Raw genomic sequence first — 4,296 nt, 5'->3', positions numbered from 1 at the left:
AACACCCCTCACTCGTATTCAACGTCGAAATAAGGTTTCAGAGCTTTACCCACTTACAATACATATAAACATACTTTTCTCATTCATTTCATACAATCATCATTCAAATTCAATTTATTTATCCTTTATACAAGCCTACGAGGCCTTAAACATGCTTTGGGAGTAGTTCAGGACTAAACCGATAACTTATGAAACTTTTATGAAAATTTGAAAAATTTCTCAAAATATGGGACACACAACCATGTGGCTAGACCGAGTGTCTCACATGGCCACCAGACACGCCCATGTCACAGGTCGTGTGGACATTCAAAATTGGAGCACATGGTCGTGTCCCAGCCCATGTCTGACCCCGTGTAACTCTCTGGCTTGGGTCACATGACCAACATACGTGCTTATGTGAATTGCCTGTGTGCCCTAAAATTGGCCATACACGCCCGTGTGCCAGGCTATGTACTAGGCCGTGTCCAACCTGTAGGGTATACTAACTTATGCCACACGGCCAAGACACACGCCCGTGTGTGAGGCCGTGTGGAGCATACTGACTTGTTTCCAAAATCAACACCAGGGGAGACACGGCCATGTAACATGACTGTGTGTCACACATGGCAGAGGCACATGCCCGTGTCTCTGCCCTTGTGGACAAAAATAGGCCATTTACCAAACCATTTTGCCACCAATTTTGCATATACCTATAATGATCAATTGGTACCATTTTAAGACACAAATATGCAGCCAAACGTCATCAACAAATACACAATCATACTATATCCATTTCAACCAATTCAATACTCAATTCAATGCTATTTACCAATTCAAATACCTATCAATTCAACTTGCAGTACTATACATAATTCACATATATATATATTTCATTTAGTTAAACCATTCCAAACATGCATTATTAATTCAACCTTATTTACTCAATATAGGTCAATTACCTAACTCAAAACAAAGCCATTTACAGATCTTTAGACATTAACAAATTCATCATCACAAGCTAACTCAAATGGACTAGTTACATATCCATCAAACATACCAAAATGACACAAGACTATACATGCCATATACCATATTTACACAACTCAAAAGTACCAAATAGATGTTCGATAGTGCGATGAAGTCTCTGACAATCCACAGATCCAAGCTAGCTTCGTAAAACTATAAAAACATCAAAATTAAATAAAGTAAGCTATAAAGCTTAGTAAGTTCGTATGTAAATATGAAATAATCACAACATTCATTAACATTTCAAAATGGATAACATAATTAACATTTAAAGCATCAAAAAATGAGCTAACATAAAGTTTATCCATATCATAACTCATAAGTTCTCAACTTCTTCTAACTCATTACTTGAATTAGTTTTCCGTACATACCTATATCGATACTTATCTATTTCTTAACAATTCTCTTATCAAATGACTCCAACTTATCAATGCTTATGATACAAATACTTTGATTTTCCGATGCCATAGTCCAACTACGGTCTTACACATACTTTGCCAAGGCCCTATCGTGGTCTTACATTCACATGCTGTAACCCGATTATGGTCTTATTCAACATCTCGTTTAGCTTAACCGTACATTAAATTTAATATCTAAAAATTTACCTATTGTAATAAATACTATCTCAGTTTCATCCATCAAATAAATAGATACATATTTAAGTTCAATTATACGAACTTACCTCGTATACGGAAATAACGAAACAGACCGTGTGACATCCCTAAATTGACCCTAGTAGGAAAGTGGTTTCGGGACCACTAAACCGAGTCATAATAATAATTAACCATCATAATTGATGCTCATTATATGCATATATACATGTGTGAAAATTACATGTTTGGATTTTGTTAATTGTAAGTGAATTTTTATCAAATAGGACTTATGTGAGAAAATTTAGAAATGTGCTAGGCAAATGTAAGGTGGCCTATTAATACATGTGGGAAAGTGTTGTCCTTGCATGTCAAATTAGCCAAAATGAAGCATGATGGCCGACCATGCTATGAGTGGAAACATGTTGCCAACATGTTTAGTTAGTGGATTATGTAGAAAGAATAAAGAAATGAAAAAAAAAAGAGAATATGAAGAAAAACAAAGAAAAGAAAAAAAAAAGTGTTCATTCTCTCATTTTCTCCTTGCTTGGCCGAATGTACTAAGAAGAAAGGGGGGGAAAGCTTGAGAAAATCAGCCATGGGAGTTTGCTAGACTAAGGTATGTTGATGTTATCCATGAGACTCATGCATGTTTTTAGTTGATAGTTTGAATCCCACCTAACCCATGGTCTAAACCTTTACCATGAAATGGGGATGATATTCGGCCATGGGTGTTGTCTTCTTGGTATCATTGATGTTTGATGTTTGATGTTGTGGTGGTGAGGCATGAAGATGAGTTAAGTTTCGGCTAAGGTGGGTTTGTGTGGATGTCATTTGCATGCTAAGTGTCAAGCTTAGTAATGATATATGTGTATGGTGTCTTTGATGTTGTGAATGGAAGTAGAAGAAAAGTAAAAGAAATTTATGTAGAAATGTGATGTATGTGGATTCCTAGGATGTTACAAATAGGTGTGAAGCTATGCTAGAAGAGAAAAGAAATTCGGCCAAGTGTTCATGGGAGGAAAACTAAGTGTTTGAAAGAATAAAAAAAAATGATGCCATAATTGATAGTATGGGTATTCGGCCATTTAATCAAGTGTGTAGGTGATGTTAGATCAATTTTAGCACATTCGGCTATTTAGGTATACCCAATCATGATATTGCCTTTGATTGTATAAAATCAACTAAAATGGGTGGTTAGTGAGGGTGGCTATTTAATATACGAATATGTATATGTGTATGTGTGATTGGATTATTGATAGAATAGTAAATTGCATAAGGCTATTGGCCGAATAGCCAAGAACATAAGGTAGCAAGATAAAAATTTTACCATGTCGTTCCGTATGTTATATGATCATTAGAATGTGGATACCAACATATGTACCAAAGCGATTGAATGAGTTAATTTGTTTGTTTAAGCTCAAGATCATAAAGGAGAGCGTCCAACAAGGGAAATCGAAGGTCAACGAGTAGCCGACTTAGAATTATTTGCCCAACACAAGGTAAGTCATTAAGCACATATGTTTGATATTGCTTAAATGATTGTAAAATCTATGCAATTGTGTTTAATGGGATGCTATATATATATAAATGAAATTGTATGTGTATGGAGTGATGACAATTGTTGAATGTAAAAGAAATAGTGAAATGTGTAGAAAGTTTGCTTTCGGCACTAAGTGTGCGGGCAATACGTGTGTACGGTGACGAGATTGGCACTAAGTGTGCGTGCTGGAAATATATGGCACTAAGTGTGCGAGCTCGAAGTGTATGGCACTATGTGTGCGGGCTTAAATCGCATGGCACTAAGTGTGCGAAATCGAGTATTAAGCACTGTGTGTGCGTACTCTATATATATATATATAAATATCTCCGATCGAACAATTATATGGAGTGTGTGTCTCCATCGAGTTGAGTATGGACAGCGGATCGGGTAAGTACCTTGAGCTCATGACGAATAGGTAATATGTTCATGCTCGGGGTTGAGCTTGGTAAGCTTTAAATCTATGTGATGATTGCAATTGTATGATTGTGGTGAAAATGAGTTGGTGTGTAAAATGCCTCAAATATCTTATTGTATAGAATATGAAATGTGGATGTATGACTTGGTATGAGATTGAACCGAAGGTCCAAGGAACTATGATATAGTTCGATATGGATGGAGTACTTAGCCTCGTTCATTATTTCATGTTGTAATAATTTTGTTAATGGATGGTTGTGGAATGCTTATGGCTTCTTGAGTTATAAACTCACTCGGTGTTTTCTTGTCACCCATTTTAGGTCTCTTGGACTCGTCTCTTGTGTACTCGGAACCGTCGTCAAGTCATCACACGGCGAACAATCTTTTGGTATTGTCTCCTTAGTCGATCTAGGAGAACATTTGGCATGTATAGGCTATTTTGTTTTGTTGAATTTTGGGTTGTAAACTTTAAGCCATGCGAAAATGGCCTATGTGGTCGGTTGAGTGTGATTCTAAAACCTATAGTCACAAGTCTTAGAAACCTTAATTTTGATAAGGTGGCCATAGCTTGTATTATGTATGATGAATTATAGTTGGCCACGGAAGAATTATGAAATAGTCATTGTTTGCTTTAGTAACAGATGCTGCCAGCAGCAGTGAGGTGAGATTGAAAATTCACTAAAAATAGTAGAAGTAGAATTAAATAGTGAATAAATTATGAAATTGAACCTTGATGAATCTACT

This window comes from Gossypium arboreum, chromosome 10, assembly GCF_025698485.1.
Source record: "Gossypium arboreum isolate Shixiya-1 chromosome 10, ASM2569848v2, whole genome shotgun sequence".
NCBI lineage: Eukaryota > Viridiplantae > Streptophyta > Magnoliopsida > Malvales > Malvaceae > Gossypium > Gossypium arboreum.
Note: the sequence above shows the minus strand (reverse complement) of the source record.